This window comes from Strix aluco, chromosome 5 (genome assembly GCF_031877795.1).
Source record: "Strix aluco isolate bStrAlu1 chromosome 5, bStrAlu1.hap1, whole genome shotgun sequence".
Taxonomy (NCBI): domain Eukaryota; kingdom Metazoa; phylum Chordata; class Aves; order Strigiformes; family Strigidae; genus Strix; species Strix aluco.
Genome location: NC_133935.1, coordinates 22,157,655 through 22,173,458, shown reverse-complemented (window position 1 = coordinate 22,173,458; position 15,804 = coordinate 22,157,655). Strand labels below are relative to the sequence as shown.

The 15,804-nt window shown below is 41.1% G+C and overlaps 1 protein-coding gene across 2 annotated transcripts in view; it reads right to left on the bottom strand.

Annotated features, from left to right (window-relative positions):
* Positions 1 to 15,804, bottom strand: part of PDE3A (phosphodiesterase 3A) — a 278,256-nt gene that overhangs the window by 219,994 nt on the left and 42,458 nt on the right. The window contains exon 1 of one of the 2 annotated variants that reach the window (XM_074826347.1): positions 10,566 to 10,641. The exons of the other annotated variant lie outside the window; for it this stretch is intronic. The gene's annotated coding sequence lies outside the window, so the exon portion shown is untranslated. Of the gene's footprint in view, positions 1 to 10,565; positions 10,642 to 15,804 lie in introns of those variants that run through there. 2 annotated transcript variants of the gene reach the window in all.

Here is a 15,804-nt window from a genome sequence, read left to right as displayed (position 1 = left end):
AACTACTTGCAACACGCAGCCCCCTACTACATGTCCTGGCTGCAACTGCCGTTTCAGCTGTCTGCTATTGGGCTAACTGGGTCAACAGTTGGTTAAGGTTTCTGAGCACCACTATGGGCTATTTGCTGGCGTTAAGTATTTTATGTCCCAAAAGCAGAGCATCAAAGAGAGTTAACAAGATGTGCTAACCCCTAGATTAACCTACAGCTCTGATACATATTGCAATTTGTAGGAAATACACAGCAAGTATGGTCATGTAATATTTCTAGGTGACAAAATATAGACTTTTTTTTTATTCATTTAATTAAAAAGTACAAAAGCCATGAGTAGGCAGATATCTTTTTTATAAGGTTTAACATTGAGCAATTCTGAACTACAAAATACTGAATCTTTTCCTTTTTCCATGCTAAGGCAACACTTCTGAAAAGAAAAAAACAAAACAAAACCCAAAAAAACAATAGAAAATTCTTTTCCCACAGGAAAAAGCAGCTTTACACACAAAATTATCTTCTACTGACTAAGCAACTAGTCCTCCTCACAGGGATGGAAAGACTTGGGAGGTGTTGTCTGTCACACACACCAGCAAAAAGGTAGACGGTAAAGAGAAACTGAAAGACCAAAAAAAATAGAAACTCCCAAACTACCAGGAGAGATTGGACAGGAGTCTTGCAAATGACCATGTTTTCCCACAGCAACAGCACCTTTATAGGAAACACAAAGCATTTCTTGGTTGGGCTGGATGTTTCTGATGTTCTGAGCATTCACTGCAAGCATACTGCTCCTTCCAATTTTTAGGAAGAACTCACAAATCTTAGAAAACAAGGCAACCCACGTCAAGGATACAAAAGAAGTCCTTTACTGAATTCCTGGGTGAAAGAAAAAGAAAGACTACAAAGTTATTGGCATCTGTTCAAACAAGCTACATGGCAGGGGATATTAAATGTACCAACCCTATCACCCAACTCCAATAATTCAGTTCATTGTCATAAATCAATCTCCATCAACCCAAGTGCTTCAGTCAGCATTCATGAGTTAGACATTGATCTGTGCCTCTGCGACAGAAAGTCATTAAACCTGTCACTCATTAAGGACTGGAGAAGTGAGAGTTTGACTGCATAGCAATCTTTCACTCCAGCAAAAGAGGGAGAAATGCTATACTGTGCTTGGGAACAGGTTTGTTCTCCTTCTCTACAATTAACCAAACTGTTGCCCAAGATAACATGGGCCTAAAGACTATTTCTTACTGAAAAGCGTGTTATGCCTAAGGCACTTGCATCTATTCCAAAACATGTTCAAGAGAGCTGAGCCACCTCACAGCAGTGGCTTGTGGCGGTCCTGAGCACCAGGAGGGAGGGAGAAGAGCTATGGGTTATGAACTGAATGGAAATTCAGCTGCAGAAGTGTGCTCATCAGAAGATATTTGGAACCAGTTCTCCAGCTGCTCCTGACATAGATTAAAAAAACAACTAGAAACAAAAAAACCAAAATACCTGCCTCAGAAGACAAACAAGGGAACCAGTACCGCTGTAACAAGAAACTATTCTCCAGTTTCCTTCTGCAGCCCAACCACATTAGCTCTGCAGACCCTCTGGCAGACCTGGCATAATGTCCCACCCTATTCCCTGACTTCCCTGAAGATCATAAGAACAAGACTGATTTTCAGAAGATAGAACAGATGCAGAAATAAAAGATCCTTTAGGTTTAGAGGCTAGGGAATCTATGCACTTTTCTATTCCTAAAAGCAAGGAAAGGCAAATGCAACATGATGAATCAGAGGTGCAACACTAAAAGCAAAGACACTAGGAAGAAAGGAAGGAAATGATAACAACCAAAGAAAGAATTTCTCCAAACTTCATACATCCTAATGTTGCCCACTTCCTTTGCACTCCCTTAATTGAATTTTTGTCCATCTGAATAAGCATGTGTAATAGGAACTCAGCTCATGACCTTGCTCCCATTACCATATCTTGCATTTAGTTGAAATGTGTAATCCCATGGATGTCCAGACGTTAACCCATTTGGGTGGCGTGACTATTATTACAAGCTTCGTATTTTTCCTAAAGCTCCAGCTGCTGGAACTGTAAGACTTCGTGAGAATCCAAGGGTCTCAGTTGCAGGATTTTTGTTTTGTTTATTTTAAAGAATCTCAAGTTCTCATGCTTGTGGAAGGAAAAAAGAAAAAAAATTGAAAAATTTAAAAAGCTTGAATACATGATTTGCAAGTTCCTTAAAGGCTCAGAAATCACAAGAGGAGAAAAAATACTTCCCTTTTTAAAAAAAAGGCTCATGATACTTTTAAGCTAGTTTCCCAACTGCTACTCCTTGGTGGGTTTTATTCTGCAATATTTTCTCTCCAACAGCAATTTTTTGCAGAATCGAACTATTTCTGATGAAAGTGATAGATTATAGGGCCCATTCTTTCTGTAGCTTTACTGAAGATGATCATTCATTTCGTGAGTCCAAAGCCTCTTCCATGCATATAAAGTCTCTTCCATGCATATAAAGAGATGTAAAACTATTTCACAGTTTAGTTTAAACCACAGTACAGGAGATGAAGGGGAGTGACATGGATCTGCTATCCCAAGACTTTTTAGATAAGATATAAAAAAGGTAACAAAACATTTACGTAGCCTCAGAACAAAGGAACCAGGCCACAGTACATCTTCAGGTTTGTATCTATCACCTAATCAACGCCAACAATAAACAAATGCCTGGGAAGGCACAGGATTAAACTACTTCACTCTCCATGGGAATTCACTAGAATGCCTTATCCGCAATACCAATACCATTAATTTAACAACAAAAAAAAAAAAACCAAACAAAACCCCAAACAACACACAGCCTTAAAAATTGATTCATTACTTTCTAATGGTGATTTTAAATTATTTTCTGACTATGTTTTAAGTCTCATCACCTGGTTCATGGTGTTGATTTCATTCTGAAAATGCCCTTTAAAACTAGAATAGTAGCTGAATGATGCAATGTGTTTTACGTGGTAGCACTAGATGACAACACAAGCACCACACCATGCAGCATGCTAGCAAGACAGCCAGCCGTATCCCCTCCACCAGAAGAGTAAAATTAGTTGTCAGAACTCATTTTCTTCCTAGTTGTTAAGAAAGAAGTTGAGATATACTTTGTCCAGCTCTAACGTGTTTATGTTTTCATTGAGAAAAGGAAAACAACATTTTTTTCTAAACAGTTTCCAGCTTTGGGAGTCTCAAGTTACAGAATTGAAGCCCAATAAGCAACACAGGATCATCGGTAATAAAGACAAGCAAGAGAGAGAGACAGAACAAAGTGAAAGCAAGAGAGCGCATGTGTACATGCATGTATTACTATATTAAGTTATGCATAGGCACAGCTTGGCCAAATTAATTTTTTAGTTAGACTCCCATTACTGAAACACAGATTACATGGAATTAATTAAAAAATACCTTCTAATGATGCTCACTGAGTAAAGCATACTACAGCTATGTAACACTAATGGAAACACTTACCAAAATTCACTCAGCCCATTGTGCTAGCTAAATAGGTTAACTATTACAGAAGAGAGCATAGGGGTACGCTGCCATCTCACCGTTATGCTGCAATGCCAGGAAATCTGACTGGCAGAAGTGGATCTACTCAGTTCACAGAGCTGCTTCAAAAAAAGATCCAGTCATTTTCAAATGTGCAGCTAGGTTTCCTCTCCCTTCTCTGTGGCATAAAATGCTACTGACCAACAGCTCAAAAAACAATACAGAATGGGATGAAGTCCTGGCTTCTAAAAGTACAAACCCTCTTATGAGACGTTATTATGAGAAATATCTTCTCCGTTTCACCCAGAAGAATACTTAATGACTCCTCAAAAAAATTTATTGTCCATGTCTTAGCCTGAATGCTAAAGCCAGTGAGTAAGCCAAGCCTTTTCTACATAGATTACAATACCACACATAATGCAAGAACCAGTATAGAAAAAAAAGAAACACCTACTCTTGAGGCATCCACAATTTTTAAATTATTTTTTCAACATCTTTAAGGAAATAATGATCAATTGCTTTCATCTTCAGGGCAGTGACTTCTTAGGCCAAAGGAAGGAAGGAAGGAATTGTTTCATTTGGCATTCTCTTGTATCAAAACATTTACCATATAGCTCTTATGTAGAATTTGTCATGGTGATGCATTTTATTGCATTCAAGACCATCATACTGTCCCAGTAGGTATTCCAACTTCAAGTGAGTCATGAAACCCCTTGAATGTGGTGTTGCATAGGGAAGGCTGAATTCTCCACCAGGAGAAAAATTTCCACCAGGAAAAAAAAAGTACGCCACTATTACTTGGGGGGTGCTGAGAAAAGAATACATGAATAAATAATGTGAAAATAAACAAAGTCTTTGCCATGTTGAGCACAGCTGTTCTACAGCATTTATAAAGTCTCTAGTTACATAGTCAGGGCCATTTCTCCAAAGAAAAAAATGCACTGTATTGCACAATATGGGAATATGCACACACAGGGAATATGCAGACTTATTAGCAGTGAAAAAAAGATAAATTAAAAAAAAATCAGCAATCTACAACAATTCTAAGCAAACAAACAACCTGATGATGTCAGAGAATTTGCACAGAGATGATTACACTGGAGTCAGGATTCTTACAATGTCAACATTCAATTGACATTTACCCATGCACAACAAATTTTACCTCTTTGAAGCAGTTATGTGGATTAGAGAACAGACTACTATAAATTGAAGACACTGAGTAAATCATTGCTGTTCCGCAATTCTAAAATAGAGAACAAGCTGTTCCGCTTTGCTCTGGACTTCTCATCCATGTTCAGCATGTGCATTGACTTTGTGTATGTGTAATGTGTTGACCATTCCTGCACAGAGATGTGAAGACAAGAAGTTAAATAACAATTATGCTGGCATTAAAAGATGTCCAACAAAGCAAATATGTAGGAAATGGGTGAGGTACAGCATACTGATGGAGCAGAGCCATAACATGGCCATAGGGTTGTTCAGTTTAAACCACACTAAGTCAGAGAGCACAATTTTCCATTGAGCTCACAGCAATCCATAGGCACTGCAGCTCTCTGTTTTCTCAGGACAACAATAAACAACCAAAACAGCAGCAAATTAAGTGGGAAGTCATCTTATCCAGCAAGCATAACAGCATAACTTCCATTTTTAAAAAGGGAAGAAAGGAAGACCTGGGGAACTACAGGCTGGTCAGTCTCACCTCTGTGCCCAGCAAGATCATGGAGGGGATCCTCCCGGAAACTATTCTAGGGCACATGGAAAACAAGGTGATTGGTGACAGACAACATGGCTTCACTAAGGACAAATCATGCCTGACAAATTTGGTGGCCTTCTACGACAGGGTTACCGTGTTGGTGGACAAGGGAAGAGCAACTGACGTCATCTACCTGGACTTGCGCAAAGCAATTGACACTGTCCTGTAAGACATCCTTGTCTCTAAACTGGAGAGACATGGATTTGATGAATGGACCACTTGGTGGACAAAGAATTGGCTAGATGGTCGCATTCAAAGAGCTGCAGTCAACGGCTTGATGTCCGGGTGGAGAGCAGTGACGAGTGGCATTCCTCAGGGGTCGGTGTTGGGACTGGCAGTGTTTAACATCTTTGTTGGTGACATGGAGAGTGGAACTAAGTGCACCCTCAGCAAGTTTGCCAATGACACCAAGCTGTGTGGTGTGGTCGACACACTGGAGGGAAGGGATTCCATCCAGAGGGACCTGGACAGGCTTGAGAGGTGGGCCCGTGCAAACCTCATGAAGTTCAACAAGGCCAAGTGCAAGGTCCTGCACATGGATCAAAGCAATCCCAAGCACAAATACAGGCTGGGAAATGGGTGGATTTAGAGTAGCCCAGTAGAGAAGGACTCAGGGGTGTTGGTGGATGAAAAACTGACTATGAGGCAGCAATGTGCACTCACAGCCCAGAAAGCCAACTGTACCCTGGGCTGCATCAAGAGAAGTGTGGCCAGCAGGTCGAGGGAAGTGATTCTCCCCCTCTACTCTGCTCTTGTGAGATCCCACCTGGAGTACTGTGTCCAGCTCTGGGGCTGGACATAAGAAGGACATGGACCTGCTCGAGGGGGTCCAGAGGAGGCCACGAAGATGATCGGGGGGCTGGAGCACCTCCCTTATGAGGGTAGGCTGAGAGAGTTGGGTTGTTCAGCCTGGAGAAGAGAAGGCTCTGGAGAGACCTTATAGCAGCCTTCCAGTACTTAAAGGGGGCTACAGGAAAGATGGGGAGGGACTCTTTATCAGGGAGTGTAGGGATAGGACAAGGGGTAATCATCTTAAACTGAAAGAGGGGAGATTTAGATTAGGTATTAGGAAGAAATTCTTTACTGCGAGGGTGGTAAGACACTGGAACAGGTTGCCCAGAGAAGCTGTGGCTGCCTCCTCCGTGGAAGTGTTGAAGGCCAGGTTGGACGGGGCTTTGAGCAACTTGATCTAGTGGAAGGTGTCCCTGCCCGTGGCAGGGGGGTTGGAACTAGATGATCTTTAAGGTCCCTTCCAACTCAGACCATTCTATGGTTCTATGAGATACTGGCATCCATTTTCCACCTCTGAAGACAGGCATATACACATAGCTAAAGGCACAATCTTTTAAGACCCAAGAGTAGTCTTCTGAACTCGATGCAGTGCAGTACAGAGCTAGTTCAAATACCTAAAACAATACAGGTGAAGAGTGAGCCATGGTTCATTTGCTCAGTCAGAGAAAAGTCATATTGCTTCTGGTAAGGAAACCAGTTTAGATTTACCCATGTCTCAGTGTGTACATGTACTTTTTTGGCACTATAGAAGTACCACAAACAACTGTCTTACTCCTGTGTTTAGTTCCTTCAGATTTATTCACACGATTCATCCCATCTGTTGCAAGACCAGGTTTTCTCGCTAACGTTTACAGCTGAGCCCAGTGTGACAACTTCATTCTGAAAACAAAAAATCCCTGCTTTCCAGTTCAAGAAAGCAAACCATTAGTCAGAGCAATCTCCTGGCGGTAAGAAACCACTGATTGAGTTTTTACTCCACCCAACTCAAAGGTCAGAGAGTAGTTTTCCATCCTACATTACTCTATACCACACAGACCAGGAAGCTGAACCAAGTCTTCCACATCTCAAGCCAGTCCCCTACCTGCCTATCACACATCTGCATGTCCACGTGCACACACTTTTTCTCTGAATTTCTTCAGAACTCTCTCTTCTAAACATATTCCCTCCTGAAAAATTATTAAAACTGATGAGTCTTGCAAAAGACTCTGGCTCCAAAAAGAAAAAACATTTCAACAAAATTTCAAATCCAAGTTTTCTGACTAATGCTAGTATTGTCAGCAATTGCCAAGATAACAAAACCAAAGTGCACTGGCAGAGTAAAACTAATAATACAAGACCATGAGCTAATTAGGATGGGAAACAGACTTCTGTAGTATTAAGTTTGTATTGCTCAATGCTTGCGATGTTTCAGGTGGTGTTAGCTAGATCTGTAGTCTTCACTGTTACACTGGCATGCATCTAGAGCAAATGCTATGCGTGCAGTAAAGTTGCTCTAATATTTTCAGGAGTACAGAGATGAGTTAATCAAAATTAGACAGAAAATAAATTTTAACAGAGCTTATTTTTTAAACTGTCAGGAGAAAAAGCATTCTGTTTAGAAAGCCTTTTTACTCCCATTGACTGCAGGGAGGAAAAAAGGAAAGAGAAAGGGGGGGCGGGGGGGGGGGGGGGAAGAATCAGAAGAATCCTACTCCTTTGCCTTCTTGAATGAATCCATTATGAGGCTGAAAAGGAGATTTAATTAAATCAGTTCCACTTACCAACCAAACCCTACCTGTTTCTTTGCCAGAGACACCATTCCTTCTTGTTCCCAAAGGGGTGTTGGGAGGAGGAAGAGAAGAGCAAAACTGGATTTTAAGAGCAGAAAAGCAGAGGGTGCTTTTACTTTCTGTTACCCAATTAAAAAACAGTGTAAAAAAAAACTAAACAGTGATATCAAGGCATTTATTAGTGCCAAGGCGCCACTGCTACAACTCTTCTCATGAGGATGCAGGATACCACATGCAGAACTTTTGGATACTAAAAATAAGTAAATATTCTAGAAAGGCTTCTGCTGAATTGTACTTTCACAGCAAAAGCTGGACCAGGTCCAAGAAGAACCATGAAACTGAGGCTTTTTGTATATTACAGTCATTAAAATATGCAGTAAGTTAAATGACTGCAAGGAAACCCTGTACTGTGGTAGCCCCTGCTAAACCTCATAACCATTTCTTTCTCCTCAACCGTAGTATGAAGGAAGAAAAATTATTACCCACTGAGAATTAAGAATCAACTTCTTTAAACAGATGAGTCAGCAGATGTATACTTCAGCAAAGCTAATTCCCCAAGCTGCTGACATCACCACACACACACAGAGACCACCTAGGAATTACTGCAAGCATGCTACCATCCTGAAAAACAGGGAATAAAGCAGAACGATCTCTGTGATGGTAGGTGGTGTTTTACAATGATTACCCAGGGTAACAGAGCCTCTGGTTACCTCAAATATTCCATGTGCCGTGGATTTTGTTCCTCAAATGTTTTCATGTAGCTTCAACTCACACCTAGTTGCTTTTAACAACGTGCTTGGCCTTGCTCCCATACCATGAGCTGAAAAAATGGGTCCTAGCACTGTCTGGGGCTCTGCAGTAGCTGCTGAGAGCAAAGGGGAATCCACTTCTGCAGAGGCACCAGGCACTGCATCCCAGCAGGCCACCGCAGCTCAGAGGCACGCAGTCAGCAACAGCCTTCACTGACTGCTTTGAGGTGGCTCATGTATCGCCAGTGATGGGCAGCTGGGGAACCTTAACTGTCAAATTATATCACCCTCAATTCGGATTTTTGCACTGAACTAAAACAGCATTGTAGTCAACCGGTTGGATTAGGAAAAGAAGAAAAACACAATGCTCTCAATATGCTTGCTGCAGATAATATTAAAAACATGCAACTGCGTCATTCCCCACACCACAAAGAAAAATGCCATTATTAAAATAATTTGCTGATAAAACACCTATGGTGTAAGTTAGGCTTGACTGGAGCCGCCCACTTAGGCCTGCTGCCAGGCCTGGACGGAGCCACAAGGCCACACACGTGCCACACCATGCCAGACCCCCAGCACTGCCCAGAGCAGCACCAGGCTGTGACACAGCCCCCCACAACCTGGCTCCGCCCCAGGTTTTGCTTCTGCAGGAGGCAAGGGAAATCCAAGGTCACCCATCCCTGAACCTCTGTGAGCTGCCTGAGCTTCACAAAGCTCAACATTTGCCCAGTCCGATAATAAATCACACTGCCGTCTCTGCCCTGACATTACAATGTAGGTTCACATTCACTACTGGACACGTACCATGCCACAGCAGGATGCCAGTTCTCACAAACAAAAGATCGAGCTAGTTAAACAGAAAAATAAATCTCAGCTGCTAATAGGAGAAAAGTGAATTTTCAGTCTAAATAGCTGCAACATTTCTTAGGATTTTTTTTTTTTTAAAGTTGGAATAATTCAGACCTAGAAGAGTCCTGTAATGCCAAGTACAGTAAGTTAAATCCGCAGCCACATTCAAAATAAGCATCTGGCTTACTAATAAAACACTGCATTTTGCACTCTACCTAAATGTCAGTATAGAGGAAAATCTTACCATGGCAATGCCTACAGGCTTAATAAATTCCTTTGATGGTAGAAACTTAATACCACCTTATAGACACAGAAAACATTTGTAATATGAACAGTATGGATAAACTCAGAAAAGAGCTCAGCAAACTGTTCTTTACTTTTTCTTCTATTTCTTTAAACAAAGAGGAGAAAAAGTAGATGAAGGGGCTGCTCACTATCTGTTTTGTAGATTAAGGTGACACTGACAAATGAACAGTCAATTTGCCAAAAATTCAAAGAATTAACTTTGTAAAAGGAAACTGAGATACTGAACATATTACAGCTTGCCTCTGATTTTATAATGAAAAGCACTGTGCTTAACCATGAAAATCAGAAAGCTAATCTGACTTGAAAACAGACCAGTCTGCATTTTACTGTAAGTGGTAAATAAGAGAAAGGGTTTTTTGGGTTTTTTTAAAGTATAATATAATGGACAAAAAGCAATCTTTCCCACCTGTCATCAAACTATCTGCCTTTTGATATTTGTGTCTTTCACAGCAAACACACTATTATTCACTTTTCTAATAAGCATTCAGTGCCTCCCCAGTAATTGTGTAGCCAGTTTATATTTGAAGTGCCTGTGTAACACATGCATTACTGCCTGAGATAAAAGCTCATCCCTAGTCAGAGACAAATTAGAGTTGGACTATGTAATTAACTACATAGGCAAAAGAAATCATCAGAAGACTCAGCATAGATGATTATACATTCTTAACAAAGGTTTAAAACAATTTTGAGCCCCATGGTGTTTTAGGTTAGGACACTGATCTTCACGGTTATATGGGAATCTGCAAACAGAATAAAAATGAACAACAAGACGAGAGCGCTCAGCTACCTCACCAGGGCTATGTCAAAAGACCTATGCTGTATTTACCTGCAAGTCTCATCAACAGATGTTGTTGGTCCTTTCAACTTTTCAAATAAATATGTATGAGCTTTCACAAGATCTCCAGTAAACTGATGTGGTCAAACTTAAGAACATTAGTCTCAATTTTTACTAATATATAAAACCTTAGTCCCCTCTTCCTGATGCACTTTTGCATACTGTCCTGCCTGGGGATGAAAAAGGGTGAGGAAACACAAAGTTACCTAATGTAACTTTGAACAGAGAGCCTCTGTTCCCATGTAAGAACCAGGGGGTGTTTTTAAAATGTTGCAGGCTACCAGGAGAGCAATGGGAGGAACAGTGAGATTCACACTGAATGGCGGTGTCACTTCTGAGCTGTCACATGGCATACCATGGAGATAAACATTGCACATGTGAAATAATTGTCGCTTACTTCAGGCTCTCAAACATTTCAATGGAACATTGTCATCTCAGTGGCAGACAAACAAAATAACTGTGTTTATGCAACTCTACATTCATCCAAAACACACCTCATGAAATCCCAGGCTCTCAAGAGGGGGTGGAGGGAGGACAGATAGAAAGCACCCTTCATTTGCCCTTACCACATGCTGAAAGTTCATGACAAAGCCCTTAATGTCAGCTTTTGTGGCCATTTGTGCAGCGTACCTGCCTAACACTAATAAAGTAATACAAATCCCTAAACCACAGTAGTGCAATGTGGCTGGGTCTTAAAAGCCTTGTTATTTCAGCTGGCAAAGACAAAATTAAACTAAAAAAGAAACACACTAGTGCATACAGAGCCTCAGCTCTGCAGGCAGGCTAGCCTGGGCCCATGTTTTGGTTAAGGGATGGAGAAGATTCAAAGCCTACCATGGAAACAGAGCTGGTGCCAATGTGGCATTACTCCTTTAGTTTGTAACATGGACATCTTGAGCATTTAAGTGTGTCTACATCCACTCAGGCAATGCTAGCCAGTTTTATGGCCCAGGGCAACAGCACAGATGTACCTGAGTGCTTGAAGCTGACACAACTGACCCCTGCTATCCCTGCTGAGGACCATGACTGGCCCCTTCAGGACACCTCCCTTGCTCTCATCACCATAGAGAGGAGCGTGTGTGCGGAGGCTTCGTTAACTTTACCCAAGGCTGTAGAGAAGCAAGCTCTGGGGATCCATCAGGTTCATCAGGAATGGGTGTCCTGTGACCATGTGATGCTGCCCACAAGGAGAAGAGACATCAGTGAGCCCTTCACCTGATACTTAGAGAAAGAAACAGCTGAAATTTCACCATGCCACACCTGCCACTGCAACCCAGCATATGATGTTCATTCACTATCCCCTTCCATTTTAGTAACCGCTTCACATGTAGGATCAAGACTACGTATCCTTAGGGAGAAAAATACATATAGGCCTTATACATCTCTCACAGAGGTACAATTCTTCTCTTCAAATAGTTAAATCATGACAAGCCTCGTACAGATGCAGTTCCCCTGGCGTAAAAGATGTTTACTACAAATACACTTACCTTACACAAGAGCAGTTTAATCACCACTGATATGATTACATCTACATTAGGTAAGTATATTCACAACAGAGGAGGTATTTATCTACAAAGGGAGAACTAAAGTAGTAATACGCATGTACATAGTCATAGCTAAGCCCCTTTTCTTCTTCCAAGTCTCCTCTCCATTTTCTTTCAACGTTTTTGTTCACCTTTACCTCTTCCCCCAAAATACTATCTTTTCTTTAAAAGGTTTAAGAGCAAAGAGAGGAATATGTTCACATTTTACATGAGGTGCCTAGACCTGGTCATTGCTCTGCTTCCATCTACATGCAGTGTTCAACACAAAAAAATGAGGTAACTGAAGCCCCAGCCATCAGGATATTCAGTTTTTCAAAGATCAGGTGCCCAGATCACTTGTTCGGATCATTTCACACATAGTAATGTTAAGCATTGGCCAGTCTTGCACTGATGCTAAATTGCCAAAACAAAGTAACCTGATTTTAACTAACCATTCTTCTGCAAAAAATTTGTAACTTGGTACAATGGAATAACTAATTTTCTTTGGGCAGCAACTGAACTGTGAAGCTAATAAACTACGACTTGGGTATCTCTGGAGTAATTTCAATTCCTTAAGCCTAAGCCAAACCCTCCAGGCATTTTATGAGGCTCTAACTTTGAATAGGATTCACCATCTTGTCAGAGACCATATAAATAATGAGAAAGCTGTTTCCCCACACATACCCTAAGTGCAGTTCAAAAATCAGATGGTGCACACTAGTCATAGAACTGCAGCCCAGAAACCCTTCTTGCTTATCCTCTTTTGGTGTTGTGAAGTGCAGGCAAGGCCACACCAGTATCTAAAGCTGTGACAAAAAGCAATGAAATGGCCTACACTTATGTAGTACAACCCTGTAAGCAACTTTCCCAAGACTTTACAAACTTTAAGAACTCATTGCATAAGTCTGGAAAACTGTGAAAGCTGGGATAACCTATTAAGGAAAGATGAGACCAAGGCCTTCATATGCATTAAAAAGGTGAAACAAACAGCCTTGCATGTCCACTGGAAGCTTGTAGGCTGGGAGATTTTGGCTAACCATGCAGAGAGCCTTGGTGGAAGAGAAGTGCTGAAGTGCTAGAACAGCTTGCCCAAATGATGCCCATTGCTGGAGCTTCTGCAGTGTAACCAAGACAACCATAGGTTAGAAACATGCTGGGCAGTGTCTGTCCTACTACTGGAATAAGAAAAGACTAAACAGGCTTTCAGAAGTCCCTTCCAGGCTAATTTTCTATGATGAGGAAAACACTCTGTTTTACTAAAGACTGCAAGATAAGGTTTTATCATGTCATATCTCACAGAAGTGCTAATTAATGCTAACAGGGGAGGCAAAATGCTCTGCGACTCTCTTGGTAAGTCCATGCCCCGATTTCCTGATTTAAGTAAGGGCAAGTCACCCACCTGGTTTACGCCAGAATTTATCCACCTCTAAAAGGACAAGAACGTTATTTCCTCCCTTCACCCTGCACCCTCCACACTGCACAGTCCTCAAGGCAAGGACCACTGATCACTACAAGTAGTGCAAACCCTGACAGATATTGTCCTGACCTGAGCTGGTACTTCCAGAGTATTTCAGGTTATATCAGTACCTCATGAGCACCATGACTGAGCAGGTTAAGAAAGAGCTGACAAACAGGGTATGCCACAGAAATTGAGGGGGAAATCTGAGGTTGAGAGCAATGAAATCAGTCAAATGAAGACTTTTGGAAAGGCTCTCCAGCTCTGGAAAATCTAAGAGATTTGCAACATGATTACAAATAGCCAACAGCCGCCTCCTCCCAATACTTAACATCTAAACCACTAGCACTATTAAAAAGGAAATATTTTTGTCAACTAGAACATGGAAAACAAAATTATTTATTTAAAAAAATAAGCTAGTCTCTGTTTCTAGAGGCCTGATTTTCATTAATGTAATATTTCTGTTAACAGCCTTGTCTACGTAAGGCATCTGTAGAAAGTTTTTATTGTTAACTTAATAGTGAAAATGTAATACAGGTTCTATTTGAATTTTCCTATTAAACTGACGTCAAAGGCAGTCTGAGAATCAGATTGTTACAACCCAGACTATGAAACAAATATTCAAGTCAGATGCTATAAATGTAGCCATTGCACACTGGTAAGTGTGTTTTAACACTTTTAATCAGGTCTCTGGGTAGAGCCAAGATACACTTGGCATAGAGATGAGGGGAAATATTATATAAACGTAGACATTTTTACTTGGAAAGTCAACTATAATTTATTTCCAGGAAGACTGAAAAAAATTTGGAATACACACACAGAATTGCACTTGTGCAAGCATATGTACAAATACTGGAGCATGGTCAAGTCACTAGAGCTTAGTGTCTTAATCGGCACTTGCCACACAACAGACTAAAGGTGAGGCGTTATCTTCTTTGTAAGGCTACTTTCCCAGGAATGTATGTGTGGCACAGGGAACCCAAAAAGGAAGGGGGAATGAGGACATCCTATGGCAGTACTGGAGCAGCAGAAGGGACTGCATAGTGGTACAGAAGAAAAGGAAGGAGCATGTGTAGGGAAAGGAGATTTTGGTTGGAGATCAGAAATTTTTCCCGAGAACAAGATTACAGTAAATTTGAAAATTCCACCTGGGATTTCCACCAAAGGGATAACGGGGTCCTACACCTCACCAAAACTATTAGATGCTTTGGAAGAGACTCGCTCTCCTCAAATTTTCAGATTTTTATGGAGACCTGCAGAAAACCAGATAAAATAAACAAATCTTCAAGTGGTAAGAGCGAGCTGTGCTAGAAGAAAGATGGCTGGGACAGCCTTCTTGGTCTCTCCCATGTCAGTCTCTGGAAATCTGCTGGTACTGGCACAGGGTCCCTGCAGCAGTTCCTGCACCAAGGATGCTGCAGAGCCTCCTGCCAAAGCAGGCATGCCAGGGTGCACCAAAAAGCACAGCACTCTAGTATGTGCTGATGGTTTCTCTTGCCAGAAGCCATGATAAGAGCAAAGAGAGCTTAGGAGAGTAAACAAAAAAGTCAACACACATACACATGGCCGTATGATTTGCAATTGTTTACTGCTACCAAAGAGGGCCTGAACCCTTATCAGATTTCAAAACCTTTTAGGCATGTGTGAAAGAAGGATGAATCAGAGTAGAAAACCTGCAGTTTTATGTCATTTTTCCCATAGAGGTGGATTACACGGTCACATTTTCAGCTCAAACAGAAAGGAAAAGCACTGGAGCTTTGTGCTAATTAGGAAATTACTTTGAATATTATCCAAATCATGGATTCTTTTATTAACTAGAAAACCAGTTGGGCAAATTTTCCTCCTCTTTCAACCCACAAGATATTTCTAGGGCCTGCAATAATGAGGGTTGAAAAACAGCAAGTTTTTAAATTAAAAACAAACAAAACTAAACTGCTTTTAAAAAAGAAGGTAAGTTAGAGTTCACAGAACTTCAGGATGTTTTTTATTTGATTTTAAAGAGGCTGTAAATTACACATGGATGTTAGAAAACTGAATTCTGGTCCAGAAATATTTTTCAAGACTCTTGGCAATACTAACCAGGTTTCGGCTTGGACATTAGATTAAGGAGAGATGCAGCACTGAAGGGACCCATATTGTATGTTAGAATAAGACCAAGGAATGGCAATGCTTGTGCAAGCACAGGCTACCTGCTGCAGACCTGATCTCTATCTAAAAATTAGGGACACGCTATAACACTGTGATAGAAAAT